We start from the raw sequence: 16,721 nt of genomic DNA, 5'->3' as shown, positions 1-16,721 counted from the left end.
TATAGAGCCGGTAAGTGACCGCAAAGTCAGACCAGTTCTCCATGAAGCCAAACTTCTCTTCTCTGCACCAGTTCCTCAACCACTTGTTAAGCTCTCTAAGCTCCTGCTGCCTTTCTGGTGTGTCTTGAGGTGCAGGCAGTATTTCTGAAAATACTGCCTTGGAGGTCCTTTTTTTCAACATAGTCCCTATGTCCCTGAAATAATTTTGTAGGATGCTCAATCTTCCTCTAACTTTGTCATGGGTACCAATATGTACCAAGACAGCTGGGTCCTCCCCAGCCCCACGCAACAATCTTTCCATCCGATCTGCAATGTCCGGAACCCGAGCACCTGGTAAACAACATACTGTTCGGAGGTGACGGTCTTTGTGACAGATTGCCCTCTCTGTCCCTCTAATAATTGAATCCCCTACCACCAGTATCTGCTTATCCTTTTTTGTAACCTTGCCCCCATCTTTACTGGAGGAGATGTTCCTATGGTTCACCTGCCATTTTGGTGGAGTCTCAACGTCTGGTACAGTCCTAATGTGCACATCACACTCTACTGGAGTTTGCACATTAGCATCACACTCTTCTGGACACTGAACATGGGCGACACACTCTTCTGAAGTCTGAATGTGGGGGACACACTCTTCTGGAGTCTGAACGTAGGCGACGCACTCTTCTGGAGTCTGAACATGGGCGACACACTCTTCTGAAGTCTGAATGTGGGGGACACACTCTTCTGGAGTCTGAACGTAGGCGACGCACTCTTCTGGAGTCTGAACATGGGCGACGCACTCTTCTGGAGTCTGAACGTGGGCCACGCACTCTTCTTTAGTCTGAACGTGGGCCACGCACTCTTCTTTAGTCTGAACGTGGGCCACGCACTCTTCTGAAGTCTGAACGTGAGCCACGCACTCTTCTGGAGTCTGAACGTGGGCCACGCGCTCTTCTGGAGCCTGAACGTGGGCCACGTTTTTTAAAAATGTCATTAAAATCGATTGTGTGTGGGCTTCAGAGCATTTTTCGGGTTCTGAAAAATGGCCAATTTTTTTTCGAACATGCTCTATTTTTTCACAACGTTTTAAACGTTTTTGTTTTTCGGGTTGTAAAAAATGATCGTGAGTGGGCTTTAACGACGTCAAAAACCCGCGCATGCTCAGAAGCAAGTTATGAGGCGGGAGCGCTCGTTCTGGTAAAACTACCGTTGGAGTAAGCACATTCATCACGCTGTAACAGACAGAAAAGCGCGAATCGTCTTTTACTAACACAAAATCAGCTAAAGCAGCCCCAAGGGTGGCGTCATCCGCATGGAACTTCCCCTTTATAGTGCCGTTGTACGTGTTGTACGTCACCACGCTTTGCTAGAGCAACGATGTAGGCATGGCCGTTTTAATGATGAATTTGAAAAAAAAATCGTTTTTTCTAGAGCCTGAAAAACGTCGCTTTTTACAACCCGAAAAATTATCGTGTGTACGCGGCATAACTCTCAAGTTGTTGGCAAATCACTTTATTGTAGCTTTTTTTTAAAACTCTGAAATAGTTGGTAAAGCACTTTCTGAGAAGTGATGTTATTGTCACCCCTGTGCACCCTCTGCTGGAGATCTGTAGGCAGTGCAGCTCCTGCAGAGGGATGCACACTGACCCTTCCAGAAAGCTCTGCAGACACACTGCTGGTACATTCCTAGCTGATGATTCAGGATCAGTCAGAGAAGAGGGATCTCTATATATACTGTCAGCATCTGAAGACTTGCTGCACATCCAGCTGACTGCCAGGAGCTCACACTGCACTGACAGCCCCAGGTAAGGTGCCTCTTCCAGTAATAAGATGATCCTACTGATGACATGAATTACTTACAAATCTAATTTTATTCCATAAATCATTATGCATTCAGGGTTTGAAAATATCTGTTTATTTTTCTTTATAAAACCAGAATATGTGCTGTGTGCATATACTAATTATTGCAAAACAGTTATTATGGAGGAGGCTCGGTGCATACAAAATATGCATCGTACAGCTGGGATTTAGGATTCGATTCGGGGGTCTGGGTTTCCTTTTAGGGGAACCCCTTTTAGGAAATTCGCATTTATCTCCAGGGGCACTTTTTTTCTCTGATGACCTCTGAGAAATATATATACATAATAACAAAAAAATGTTATAGATATATTTTTTATATATATATATATATATATATATATATATATATATATATATATAACATACATACATACATACATAATATCTATAACATCAGAGATAGATCTATATATATATATATATATATATATATATATATATATATATATATATATATATATATATATATTTTTTTTTTTTTTTGCATAATGACATATTTATTAAACTGGATTATGCACTGTGGATTCTGCTCTGCATTTTAAATATCATTATTTATTTAATTACAGGTATTTATTAATACCCTTAATTCATTTATTTATTATTAGCACCATCAATGTGTTTAGTGCTCTGCATACTGTACATTTCCATAAATCCCTGCCCTCAAGGAGCTTACAATCTAAGGTGCCTATCGCATATTCATACATACATTCTTAGGCCAATTTTAGACAGGAGTCAGTTAACCTACCACGTCTTTGGAGTGTAGGAGGAAATCATAGTACCCGGAGGAAACCCATGCCAGGATATGCAAACTCTAGGCAGATATTATCATACTAACAACGTTTAATAACCTGGTGCAGTCACAAGGGATTTATACAATGTATCAATAAAACAAAGGGTTGGATTGCTTTGCTAGCAAAGGAATTACATTCTATTTGGCTGCCCAATGACCGGGCCATTTTTTGCGATTCGCTTTAACTGACAATTGTTCCGTCGTGCGGCGCTGCACCCAAACAAAATTGACGTCCTTTTTTTTCCCACAGAGCTTTCTTTTGGTGGTATTTGATCACCTCTGCGGATTTTATTTTTTGTGCGATAAACAAAAGAAGAGCGACAATTTTGAAAAAAAAAATAGTTTTTTTGCTATAATAAAATATCCCCCCAAAAAATATATATATATAAAATGTCTTTCTCAGTTTAGACCGATATGTATTCTTCTACGCAATAAGCCTTTGTTGATCGGTTTGCGCAAAAGTTATAGCGTCTACAAAATAGGGGATCGATTTATGGCATTTTTTTTATATATATATTTTTTTATTAGTAATGGCGGCGATCTGAGATTTATATTGTGACTGTGACATTATGGCGGACACATCTGACAATTTTGACGCTATTTTGGGGCCATTGTCTATTATACAGCGATCAGCGCTATAAAAATGCACTGATTACTGTGTAAATGACACTGGCAGGGAAGGGGTTAAACACTAGGGGGAGATGAAGGGGTTAAGTGTGTCCTAGGGATTGATTCTAACGGTGTTGGGGCTGGGCTATGAGTGACACGACACTGATCACTGCTCCCGATGACAGGGAGCAGAATATCACTGTCATGTCACTGGGCAGAACAGGGAAATGCCTTGTTTACATAGGTATCTCCTCATTCTGCCTATCCGTGACACGGGCACGGTCACCCGCGGGCACACTCACGAGCACGCAGCAGGGGCACACGCGTGCCACACGGCGGAAAATCCAAATCCCTTTGCGCAGCCGTGCTATTCTGCCGACGTAAATGTACATGCGGCGGTCGGCAAGTGGTTAAAGGTTCAGTCCACCCAAAAATTGTATTTTAGTTATAGTTGGGGCTTGGTATGCAGAGTTATTCACCTGGTGTCTTATATGTCTTGGATACTGCAACAGTGAAATCTTCCTGACATAATTCCAGAGCCCAGCTCCTCTTGTTATAATCTCCATAATATGAATTGAATAACAGCAGGTATGATGGGAACCCCTCATAATGGACATAGCAGGTGTGCAGGCCTGGGAACTCAGCACAGGGATGGTGGGAACCCCTCATAATGGACACAGCCAGTGGCGGTGCGTCTATAGAGGGCGCTGGAGCGCCGCCCCCTCCCGCACACGCCACTGATTACAATAACAGATTCATGCATTGCATGAATCTATGTTATTGTTGCCGGCCGCTGGTCTTTTCAGAAGGCCGGACTGTGAGCGCCGGCCACCTGAATAACGGCAGCTGGTTGGCTGTGCGGAAGTGCCTATCAGAGCCAGCGGTTCTGATAGACTTTCCGAGTACAGCCCTCAGCCTTCCGGATGCTTATCCAGGGGACATACGGGGAGTGCGTTCCTTGGATAAGACTGACAGGCGTCTCAGCCAATCAGGTTCACCGGTTCTGGTTACCGGTAACCTGATTGGCTGAAGAAGACATCGAGGAACGTGGAAGGAGGATGGCCGACCCCAGAAAGGTAAGTGCCGGGCGGGGGGCATTTTACAGGGCACAGCGGCATCAATTGGCACAGTGGCGACAATGGGGACAGTGGCATCAATTGGCACAGTGGCGACAATGGCATCAATTGGCACAGTGGCATCAATTAAAGGGCACAGTGGCGACAATTGATGGGCACAGTGGCCGTGTTTGATGGCATGGCACAGTGACTGCGTTTGATGGCATGGCACAGTGGTGACAATTGATGGGCACAGTGAGGCTGCAATTGTTTTTTTTTTTTAATTTGCGCCCCCCCAAAAATGTTGAGCACCAGCCGCCACTGGACACAGCAGGTACATAGACCCAGAAACTCAGCACAGAGATGGTAGGAACCACTCATAATGGGCACAGTAGATGTGAAGGCTTAGGAACTCGGCACAGGGATGGTGGGAACCCCTCATAATGAGCACATCAGAAGTGCAGGACCTGAAACTCATTGCAGGAATGGTGGGAACCCCTCATAATAGGCACAATGGGCATTCAGACCCTGGAGCTCAGCACAGGGATGGTGAGAACCTCTCATAATGGACACAGCAGGCCTGCAGACCCAGGAACTCAGCACAGGGATGGTGTGCAGACTTGGGAACCCCTAGCATAGATCTCACAATAGAGTCCCCAAGATAGACAACACAATCAGGGATTTAACTCTCCAGCATCCTCCAAACAATTAAATATCCTTTCATTTGTACAGAAAAAAAGATAAAAAAATAGGATAGATTGAAATAAGCTTAGATCTATAATAGTTTATTATTACTATTTTATCTTTCCTAATTAAGGGTTCTGACCTTCTGGCAATCGTTTTATTCAACACACTTTGATTGCATAACTCTATGTGTAACAGCTGTATTGTGTGAGGATCTACTTAATTGGATAAAACCTGGATGGAGTGTTTAGTTATTACATTGTTGCTGATGAGACCTTATTTCAATGTATTCAGCGTCTCTTAGATTTCAAATGTTATCAGTATTATGCTTTGCAAGGAGGGATATCGGTATCTGTTACTATTTCCTGTGACTGAGCTAGTATTGAATGATACTGCAACTGATATACTGCAATGCACTGAGATATTTATAGTATCACCTGTGATGTAATATGCATAAGCAAGACGCTGTAAACTCAGACATAGCTATTACCCAATGTATAATTACGACCTCATTAGGATGGAGGAAGGGGGTGGGGGTAAGATGACCCTCTTCTGACAACACTTACATCAAGTCACACAGCAGCACCTGGGGAGCTAAGTAATCCTGAGCTTGTGAATTATGAGCGTTAAAGTACAACTAAAGGTTACTGTGTGACAATCGAAACAAATATATCAGTTACTATGTGATGCACAAGCTTCATAAATGAATAAACACTTCTATTACCATCCGTTCTGAGCCAAATCCTCCATTAATTGGGTCTCACACGCTCCCCCTCCCAGGCACTGCAGCTCACAGTGGGAGGGTCTCAGCAGCAGAGGCAGTGCTGTCAATACAGAAAGCAGTGGGTGGGACTAGGTGTGGCCAAGTGCTGATTGACAAACCACAGGCTTGTACTGTATATCGGCAGTTGGCAATGCTGATAGCCACACCCCTTGCAATAGCTTCCAATCCTATTGTGGTGCAAGCAGCTACAGCCTACATGTAAGTGGCAACTCTGCTTTGAATTCAAGGCAGCCACCCCTTTGCCAGCCTATCATAGGAAGCTTTATTAGGTGGACTTTACTGGCAGAATTAACAGGTATTTGTGGGACTAAAAGAAAACTATTAAATGCTTGTGCACATATTTGGGGGGGGGGGGGAGCCATCATTCTTTTTTTTTGATAGTAGCTTTCCATTCTTAAAGTGAAATTGTGCACACTAATGTATCTATATATTTTGAACAAGCAGAAAATACAATTTAATATATACCCTCAATTACCTGTGTAGCTGTAATTATTGTGGAGAAACACATCTTCAAAGTTCACAAAGGTACAGAAATATTTACTAATTTCTATGGCAGCACAATCTAGCCAGTTCTCTAATGTGAACACACAGCAAGTGTTAAAAAAACAACTGAAACCAAATATTAAAGAGGAGTTTTTTTTTAAAAGTCAGCAGCTACAAAAACTGCAGCTGCTGACTTAAAATATGGACGCTTACCTGTCGAGGGTGCCCGCGTTGTCGGCAACCCAAGAGGATCTGTCCCTCTGCTCTCGGGTGCTGCCGCCGCCATCTTTGGTGAGGGAATCAGGAAGTAAAGCATTGCGGCTTCACTTCCTGGTTCCCTACTGCACATGCGCGAGTCGCGATGCGCGATCTGAATGGTCCCTGGTGTCTTCTGGGACCTGTGTGTCTCCCAGTAGACAGCGGGAGGGACGGAGGAGGCGCCGGCAGTGGTGTAGATATCCGCGGATACTGCGTCTATCTATGTCCGAAAGTGGGAGCAAAGTACCTGTATTCCGAAAAGTGGAATTTCGATTTTTGGGTGGAACTCCGCTTTAAGGGGCCGTTAACACCATATGTGTTGAGCTGCACTGGGAAGCCTTGTCCAACCTCGTCTCAACATATAGACAAGGCCATTTGCATTTAGTCTTATAAAATCACAGCATTAATCAGTAGCCATTGTATAATGCAGCCACTGGTGTGAATAAGCCCTAAGGCTCGGTTCACACTGCTGGGAATTGGGATCCGACTTGTGAGACCCCAAGTCGCAGCACACAAGAAATCCCATTTTAGTCAATGAGAGCTGTCGTTATTAGCACTACTGAAGTCACTCCAACTTTAGAAAAGGTTCCTGTACTACTTCAAGGCGACTTCTATCCAACTTGTGCCCATAGACTTTAATGGAAGTTGCCTCCAAGTCGGATCCTCATGTTCTCTGCGATTTGGATTCGACATCACAGGAAGATTATACAGGCCTTCCCTGAAGTTGCTTCAAAGTCGCACCAAGTCACGCCCAAGTCGCCTGGCAAAGTCGCACTGTAAGTCATGTGACTTTCAGGTCGCGGCAATGATCTTTGAGGATCTTTTTGAAAATGAATTACTTCACAGTACATATAGCTGCAGAGGCCAATGAGGGCTTCTTTTAAAGCTTTGTAACGGCTTTTAACAATATGTATTATAATAAATATTTAGTCTCGACACAGCTGCAGTCACAAGTGCCTCCACCTAAAAGGACCCCCCGGATTACAAGTAGGATTCCGTTCTAGGATTACATAGTCCCCATGTACTTCGCTTCCGGGTACTTGTTCTTGCAATTGAGTGAAGGTTCAGACTTGAGGGTGTAGCTCCAACTTTTTATTACAAACTTGAGGTTGGAAGATAGGAGAGGAGGAGACTCTTCAGGGGCTAATACAGATCCTCAGCTATCAGCCACTGGGTGAGTTTCAGCATCCAGGAGCATCAAATAGCACTCACTGGAGCTCTGTTGCCACAAAACAGGTGGTAGAATGCCACTCTGTTTCAGCTCTCCAGCTCTGGTATGAATTATTCAGGCCTACATGGCTTCTAGGTACACAGCCTACACAGAGAGTCACACTATCTAAGCCTGGCGTCCAGTCAGACCCAGTCTGGGACAAAAAAATAGCCTCATTGTAGACTGAGCTGTCCTGGGTACAGTGTATCGTACAAGACGTGCTTAGCCCGATTCATCCTTATTCCTTCTCGGATAGGTTGCCTAGGCTACCAGCCTACTGTCCCTCCCTGAATTCCGGCATCTTCTACTGAGCGCCGGCATCCTCTTCTGAGTGCCGGCATCCTCTACTGAGCGTGGGCATCTCTATTGAGTGCCGCCATCTCTTTGAGCACTGGCACCTCTATTGAGCGCCCCAAAGAGGTGACACACTGCAGAGGGAGGATTAATCAAGAAAGTTTCCGCCTGTGTCACAGTCCCTCCCTGGAGGTCCGCACCAGACCCAATGTGGAAGGAGAAAACAGAATCTGGCTATGCACATTGTATAGATTCTGTTTTCTGTCTTCCTCCACAGGATTGTTACAGGCAGCTGCCATTGAGCACGGACAACATGTTCCATGGTGAGGCCAAATGGAGGACAAGTCTGGGAGAATTCAGAGAGTCCTGCATGGTTGGTGTCTCTCTGTAGGGGTCCACATGGCTTGCGGCAGACAGAGACCCACAGGTGAGAGCCAGGTGTATGATATATAATCACATTTTTGATGTTGTGGTTCTCACCCTCTGGAGCTCTCTGTTACATTAGCCAGCTCGTGTTAGGACATAGGGCCTGGCAGCCTTGGCCCACCTAGCAAATCACAATTGTGCCCTAAGACCAATCCAGGCCTGGGTCCAGTCCTGGTCCCCTTTCCAGACAGGACTCTTCTCCTCAAGGGGATGGCAAGCAGTGGACCTTTATAGACCAATGCCCTTCTGTTTTTGTTAATGCCTAAACCAAACCCACTGATGGCAGAATCACAATGGGTTGGCCAACTGACACGATGAACAGGACTTTCTGTACCTACCCCTAACACAGGACTCTGGAGACTTCTGAACAGGCACAGATCATGGCACAACAGCAAACCTGCCAAGAGATGGCCGCACACCAAAACTCACCGGGCAAGGAGGGCATTAATCAGAGAGGCAGCACAGAGACTTAAGATAACCCTGGAGGAGCTGCAGAGTTCCACAGCAGAGACTGGAGTATCTGTACATAGGACGACAATAAGCCGTATGCTCCATAGAGTTGGGCTTTATGGCAGAGTGGCCAGAAGAAAGACATTACTTTAAGCAAAAAACAAAATGGCACTTTTTGAGTTTGCGAAAAAGGCATGTGGGAGACTCCCAAATTGTATGGAGGAAGGTGCTCTGGTCTGATGAGATTAAAATTGAACTTTTTGGCCATCAAAGGCGCAAACCCAACACATCACATCACCCAAAGAACACCATCCCCACTGTGATGATGTAATGATCCCCACAGCATCATGCTGTGGGGATGCTTTTCAGCAGTCGGGACTGGGAAACTGGTCAGAGTTGAAGGAAAGATGGATGGTGTTGAATACAGGGATATTCTTGAGCAAACCTGTAGCACTCTGTGTGTGATTTGAGGCTAAGACGGAGGTTCACCTTTCAGCAGGACAATGACCCCAAACACACTGCCGCGAGCTCCATGACCATGCCCGCGGGACCCGTGGACTTGATCGCCGCCGGTGTCCCGCGATCAGGTCACAGAGCTCAAGAACGGGAAGATGTTGTGTGTTAACACAACATCTCCCCGTTCTGCCTAGTGCCACTGTCACTGATCGTGTTCCCTGTCATCGGGAACAACGATCAGTGACGTGTCATGTGTAGCCACGCCCCCTACAGTAAGAATCACTTCCTAGGGAACACTTAACCCCTATAGTGCCACCTAGTGGTTAACCATTTCACTGACAGTGACATTTTTACAGTAATCAGTGCATTTTTATAGCACTGATCGCTGTAAAAATGACAATGGTCCCAAAATGGTGTCAAAAGTGTCCGATGTGTCCTCCATAATGTCGCAGTCATGATAGAAATTGCTGATCGCTGCCATTACTAGTAAAAAAAAAAATATTAATAAAAATGCCATAATCTATCCCTATTTTGTAGACGCTATAACTTTTGTGCAAACCGATCAATAAACGCTCTATTCCATTTTTTTTTTTTTACCAAAAATATGTAGAAGAATACTTATCTGCCTAAACTGAGAAACATTTTTTTTATAGATTTTTGGGGATATTTAGTATAGCAAAAAGTTAAATATTGCATTTTTTTCAAAATTGTCGCTCTATTTTTTGTTTATAGCGAAAAAAAATAAAAACAGCAGAGGTGATCAAATACCACCAAAAGAAAGCTCTTTTGGTTGGGAGCAACGCAATTGTCAGTAAAAGCGACCCAGTGCCTAATCGCAAAAAGTGGTCCGGTCATTTAGCAACAAAATGGTCCGGGGCTGAAGTGTGTTGGAATGGCCTAGTCAAAGCCCAGACCTCAATCCAATAGAAAATCTGTGGTCAGACTTTAAGATTGCCGTTTACAAGCGCAAACCATCTAATTTGAAGGAGCTGGAGCAGTTTTCCAAGGAGGAATGGGCAAAAATCCCTGTGATAAGATGTGGCAAGCTCATAGAGACTTATCCAAAGCGACTTGGAGCTGTAAGCCGCAAAAGGTGTCTCTACAAAGTTGATTTTAGGGGGGGGTGGTGAATAGTTATGCACATTTTCTGTTATTTTGTCCTATTTATGGTTTTCTTCACATCTTTGTTTTGTATCTACAAAACAAGATATGACTGCATCTGGGATCGATCCGACAGGCGTACGTCTTAGTACGCCGTCGGATCGTAGATGCATTTTTTCCGCCGGCCGCTAGGTGGCGTTTCCGTCGAATTCCGCGTCGAGTATGCAAATGAGCTAGTTACGCCGATCTACGAATGTACGTCCGGCCGGGCATTTTTTTACATCGTTTGTGTTTGGCTTTTTCCGGCGTATAGTTACCCCTGCTATTATGAGGCGTACTCAATGTTAAGTATGGCCGTCGATCCGCGTCGAATTTTGAATTTTTTACATCGTTTGCGTAAGTCGTTCGCGAATAGGGCTGTACGTCATTTACGTTCACGTCAAATCCAATACGTCCTTGCGACGTAATTTGGAGCAATGCACACTGGGATATTTTACGGACGGCGCATGCGGGGTCAAGTCAAATTTAAATAAAACACGCCCCCAACATCCCCATTTGAATTACGCGGCCTTACGCCGCAACACATACGTTACACCGTCGTAAATAAGGGCGCAAGTTTTTTCAGAATACAGAACTTGCGCCCAAAGTTACAGCGGCGTAACGTATCGGGGATACGTTACGCCAGCAGAAAGATCCGCTGATCTTTCTGAATCTGTCCCATAATTTTTAATTAATGCCGGATAGCAGGTCTTCCTACACTATTTATAAAATTCAGGAATAGATTAAATTAATTAATAAGTAAAATGAAATTTTTTTTTTTTTAATTAATTAGAAATACTTGTAGGTGTCAAAGCGTTTTTTTTTTTTTTTTCGAGCAACCCGTAATCTCTGCCGTCAAAACTGTAAAGAGTTTCTGTGTATAGGGGATAAAGAGTGTGACGCTAGGAGGACCTATCTGGAATAAATTATCGCGGTTCAATGCCTCCGCGTCCCAGTTGTGCCAGTAACTGTGAGGACGAGGTGGGGAATCTCAGCCGTGTTTGCACTGAGAATGCTGAGCGATGATTGAATGGATTTGAAAACCCCCCGATATGACCTAATTTCACAGCCTGGTAACATATCCCGGCTTTATACAAAATAATCATTCAAGCAATAGCGCCCCCAGTGGCCAACTATTCATAGACAAAAGAAGATTTGTTAGAATTAGTGAAAAAATGTTAAGAACTAGACTGCATACCTAATGAGAACATTTACTAAAAGCTTTAGAACAAACAAATGCCCTTGACTCCTCTCTGATCAGTAACCTGAACACCAGACAGAGAGAGAAGATACACATTAATGCAGCTCTGTATACATGTATATACTATTACATGTATTTTTAAATGCAGTCAGTGCAAGTACAGTGGAACCTTGGAACCAAGCATAATCCGTTCTAGGAGAATGCTTGTAATCCAAAGCACTCACATATCAAAGCCAGTTTCCCCATAGAAGTCAATGGAAATGAAGATAATTCGTTCCGCATTGACTTCTATGGCATGCAATACCGCATGTGGCCAAAGGTGGTGGGGGGCGCCAGAGAGCCTCAGAAATACTCTCAGACAGCTCGGCTGATCTTGGAAACCCTCGGAGAGGTTCGCAAACACTCCGGAACCGAGTATTTCCAAGTGATTCTAAGTGTTTCGGAATGGCTCCAAACCGTCCAAGTGTCACAGGCGCCCCCGCACCTCTGGTTAAATGTGGTACTGCGCACCCCATTAGCTTTAATTCTCGTTTTGGGAGACAACACTCGCAAACCGAGTCAGGATTTAAAAAAAAAGTTGCTCGTTATTCAAAGCACTCGTTAACCGCGTTAGGCCCCATTCACACCGACGGATCGTTCAGGTCCGCCTGCCAGTTTTGACGGCGGACCTGAACGGCCGTTCCATGCATCCCTATGGAGCGTCGGATGTCAGCGGAGACATGTCCGCTGACATCCGACCTGCTAAAAACGAACGTATAGGAGGCACGTCCCCATCCGTCCATGCGGATCGGATCGGGTAAGATCTGATGAAAACGGACATGCTGTCCGTTTTCATCAGATCGCTCCATAGGAGACAGCGGTGCCCGACAAGCCCCTCCCTGCTCGATGAGCAGAGAGGAGCTTGTCATCCGTCGGCTCAGTGGAGATCTGTGGACTGTCCGCCTCGCGGAGTCCGCCTCGTGTGAATGAGGCCTTACTTGTAAACCAAGGTTCCACTGTACCAACTCCTGCAAACCCTGTACAGCCCAGCTCAGAGAGTGGGAGGAAGAAGCAGCACAAGGAGCCATTCACATACCTCCCAACTTTCTGAAATAGAATTGAGGGACACCTATTAGCAAAAGTATGTAGGAATAGGACACGCCCCCCCTGTCACGGCCACCTTAACCACTTCAGCCCCGGACCATATTGCTAGTCAATGACCTGGCCACTTTTTGCGATTCGGCACTGCGTCGCTTTAACTGACAATTGTGCGGTCGTGCGACGTGGCTCCCAAACAAAATTGGCGTCGTTTTTTTCCTACAAATAGAGCTTTCTTTTGGTGGTATTTGATCACCTCTGCGGTTTTTATTTTTTGCGGTATAAACAAAAATAGAGTGTCAATTTTGAAAAAAAATGAATATTTTTTACTTGTTGCTGTAATAAATATCCCCCAAAAATATATATATAAAAAAAAAATGTCCTCAGTTTAGGCCGATACGTATTCTTCTACATATTTTTCGTAAAAAAAAAAATCACAATAAGTGTTTATTGATTGGTTTGCGCAAACGTTATAGCGTTTACAAAATAGGGGATAGTTTTATGGCATTTTTATAAATTTATTTTTTTACTAATAATGGCGGCGATCAGAAATTTTTTACGGTACTGCGACATTATGGCGGACACTTCGGACACTTTTGACACATTTTTGGGACCATTGGCATTTTTATAGCGATCAGTGCTATAAAAATGCATTGATTACTATAAAAATGCCACTGGCAGGGAAGGGGTTAACACTAGGGGGCGAGGAAGGGGTTAAGTATGTTCCCTGGGTTTGTTCTAACTGAAGGGGGGGTGGGACTGACTGGGGGAAATGACTGATCGCTGTTCATACATTGTATGAACAGAAGATCAACATTTCTCCCCCTGACAGGACCGGGAGCTGTGTGTTTACACACACAGCTCCCGGTCCTCGCTCTGTAACGAGCGATCGCGTGTGCCCGGCGGCGATCGCGCCCGCCAGGCACGCGCATGGGAGTCGGGGGCGAGCGGGGTGGCCTGCACTAGAGCCGATGTATAGCTATGGGCTTTCGCGCAGGGGAGCCGACCTGCGGCAGCTGGTCGGCAAGCAGTTAATTTGAAAAAAACTCAATGATTAAATTTCCTTTCTAAATGTTTTTGGGGGAAAAAAGTGCAGCACAATGTATTTTTCGAAAAGACAAAATAGAAATAGTTTACCATAGTCAGTGCGATGTCCTTCAGTAAAGCCCTGTACACATGATCGGTCCATCCGATGAGAACGGTCTGATGCCTACACACCATCAGTTAAAAAAAACGATCGTGTCAGAACGCAGTGACGTAAAACACAACGACGTGCTGAAAAAAATGAAGTTCAATGCTTCCAAGCATGCGTCGACTTGATTCTGAGCATGCGTGGATTTTTGACCGATGGACGTGCCTACAAACGATCGTTTTTTTTTTCTATCGGTTAGGTATCCATCGGTTAAATTTAAAACAAGATTGAATTTTTTTAACCTATGGATAATTAACCGATGGGGCCCACACACGATCGGTTTGGTTCCGATGAAAACGGTCCATCAGACCGTTCTCATCGGTTTGACCGATCGTGTGTACGCGGCATAAGGGCTTAGTGTAGTGACAGGTCCACTTTAAGCTGCTCACATTCAGATAACAAATGAAACTGGATAAATAAGAATATAGAAATATTATTTTATAGCAATATTATGAAATAATTATTTAATATTAATGTCTTTACTTTTTTTATATTATTTAATCTTTATTTGGGGTTATCCGTATACAAAAGAGATACAAATGTATTAGTATCTTCAATACATTCATTTAAACTACATGTATATCAGGGTTTTTTTTGTTTGTTTTTTCCCTACCCTCAGATAACAAATACAACTGGATAAATAAGAATATAGAAATATTATTTTATAGAAATATTATGAAATAGTTATTTAATTTTTCTGTACCTTTTTTAATTTTTGTAATACATGTTTTATTTGGGGTTATCCGTATACAAAAGAGATAAAAGTGCATTAGTATCTTCAATACATTCATTTAAACTACGGGGCAGATCCACAAAGATCTGCCCCGGCGCATCGTATCCGAGATACGCTACGCCGCCGTACCTTACCTGGCTTTAAATCGAATCCTGGAAGAATTTGCGCCGTAAGTTACGGTGGCGTAGTGTATCTCTGGCGGCGGATTTCAAATCGGCGATTAGGGGGCGTGTTTCATTTAAATAAAGCGCGTCTCCTGCGCCGAATGAACTGCGCATGCGCCGTCCCTAAATTTCCCGCTGTGCATTGCGCTAAATGACGTCGCTAGGACGTCATTTTTTTTAACATAGACGTGAATTACGTCCATCCCGATTCACGGACGAGTTACGCAAAAAAAAAAAAAAAAAATTAAACGCGGGAACGACGGCCATACTTAACATGGCAAGTCTAACTATACGCCGCAAAACACCAGCTTTAACTATACGCCGGAAAAAGCCGACTAGAGACGATGTAAAAGAATGCGACGGCCGCGCGTACGTTCGTGGATCGTCGGAAATAGCTAATTTGCATACCCGACGCCGAAAACGACGCAAACTCCACCCAGCGGACGCCGAAGTATTACACCTACGATCCGAAGGCGTAAGAAGCCATACGCCTGTCGGATCGAACCCAGAAGCCGTCGTATCTTGGTTTGAGGATTCAAACTAAAGATACGACGCGGGTAATTTGAAAGTACGCCGGCATATCAGTAGATACGCCGGCGTACTCGCTCTGTGGATCTGCCCCTACATGTATATTGTCCCCCCCCCCCCTTACCTTCAGATAACAAATAAAACTACATAAATAAGAATATAGAAATATTATTTTATAGCAATATTATTAGAGAATTATAAAATTTTTATTTCTATACTTGATGTATAATACTGTGTACTTTATTTCTTTTCCTCTATATTCTTAAACTATTAAAATGTAATTAATAAAAGAATAAAGAAATAAGTGATCTGATGTTTCAATGATAATATTATTTTTCTAATATGAATAAATAATGATCCAGCAGTATCAGACGTTGGCTCTCAGCTATTGCAAATGTTTATCCAAGTGCTGAGTCAAGCATGCTGCCAAGGTCAGTGTATGCCCCGTGGGGGGCGGGGTGGGGGGGCATCAGCTGAGAGCGGCGGCTGGTCCCAGCAAGGACTTTACAGGGAAATAATAATATTCATCGACCAGGGGCGTAACTATGAACCATGGGACCCCAGAGCAAAATGTTGATGGGGGCCCCTAGCTAACTCTCTCTGTAGCAGCTGGCAATGGCAACTACGACAATACATGTCATTGATTTCATCATAAAGCATGACTAAATCAAGGGCGATAGCAGGAGAGCTGCCGGCACAGTCAGCACATTAATAGCGACATGCATTGGATACATTTATAGTTCTAGTAGCAATAATAATAGTAATCATAATGTTTTTTTTTAACCACTTGACCTCCGGAAGATTTACCCCCCCTTTATGACCAGGCCATTTTTTGCTATACGGCGTTACTTTAAAGGGGTTGTAAAGCTTCCTGTTTTTTTCACCTTAATGCATCCAATGTTTACAAGCCCCCCCCCAGAGCCCTCGAAAGTCCCACGTCGTGAACACGCTGGCTTCTCAACCTGGGCTTCTCAGCCTGGGCTTCTCAGCTCTTCATTGGATAGATTGATAGCAGCGCAGCTATTGGCTCACGCTGCTGTCAATCAACTCCAATGACGTGGGGGGCGGGGCTGAGTCCTGTAGTTGGCAGCTATGATCGCCGAATACAGGACTCGGGAACGCGCCCGCAAAGGTAACCCCCTTGGGAGAGCGCTTCCCAAAGGGGGCTATCAGAAGCGGGGAGGAGCTGAGACAACCGCCGAGGCACCCCAGAAGACCAGGTTCGGGGACACTCTGTGCAAAATGAGCTGCACAGTGGAGGTAAGTTTGTTTTAAAAAACAATACAAACCTTTTACTATCACTTTAACCACTTCCATACCAGGCACTTACGCACCTTCCTGCCCAGGC

General features: G+C 44.3%; 1 protein-coding gene across 1 annotated transcript in view; it reads left to right on the top strand.

Annotated features, from left to right (window-relative positions):
* The first annotated feature begins 1,638 nt into the window (after positions 1-1,638).
* Positions 1,639-16,721, top strand: part of CLU (clusterin) — a 54,295-nt gene continuing 39,212 nt past the window's right edge. The window contains exon 1 of the mRNA XM_040348328.1: positions 1,639-1,784. The gene's annotated coding sequence lies outside the window, so the exon portion shown is untranslated. The remainder of the gene's footprint in view (positions 1,785-16,721) is intronic.

This window comes from Rana temporaria, chromosome 4 (genome assembly GCF_905171775.1).
Source record: "Rana temporaria chromosome 4, aRanTem1.1, whole genome shotgun sequence".
Lineage (NCBI taxonomy): Eukaryota > Metazoa > Chordata > Amphibia > Anura > Ranidae > Rana > Rana temporaria.
Note: the sequence above shows the minus strand (reverse complement) of the source record. Positions and strands in the feature narration are given on the sequence as shown.